The 348-nt window shown below is 38.8% G+C and overlaps 1 long non-coding RNA gene across 1 annotated transcript; it reads right to left on the bottom strand.

Moving 5' to 3' along the window:
• On the bottom strand, window positions 1–348 carry LOC107576116 (uncharacterized). The gene is made up of 3 exons (XR_001607997.1): window positions 303–348; window positions 138–215; window positions 1–50 (listed from the first exon to the last, which is right to left on the bottom strand). It is a non-coding gene; the product is annotated as an uncharacterized lncRNA (long non-coding RNA).

Raw genomic sequence — 348 nt, forward strand, 5'->3', positions numbered from 1 at the left:
CGGGCAATGACAGCAAAAACAGGTGGAACAGCATTTCCGAGGAACTTGGCCTGAAAGCATAACCCATTAGAAACAATTTAATGGGATATTACCTTTGGGTTTTATTATGAACAAACAAATGGCACTAATTTATTCACCTGTTTCTGGATTTTCTCAAAGCTAGATGCAGTGCTTCCACTGCTAACTGCCTTTGAGGCGCCATGGGATGCCATGTACTGCAAGCAAAAATATGTTCAGTAATAAGCAATAGACAATAATAAACTAAGGTTGTAATATTGACAATAGTATTTTTTGGTAGTTACTCGATCTTTGTGGAATTTCCTGAAAGGCTCCATGATGGTGGCAGTC

The sequence above is a fragment of the Sinocyclocheilus grahami genome, unplaced genomic scaffold (genome assembly GCF_001515645.1).
Source record: "Sinocyclocheilus grahami isolate Dianchi unplaced genomic scaffold, SAMN03320097.WGS_v1.1 scaffold3230.1, whole genome shotgun sequence".
In the NCBI taxonomy this organism is placed as follows: Eukaryota; Metazoa; Chordata; class Actinopteri; order Cypriniformes; family Cyprinidae; genus Sinocyclocheilus; species Sinocyclocheilus grahami.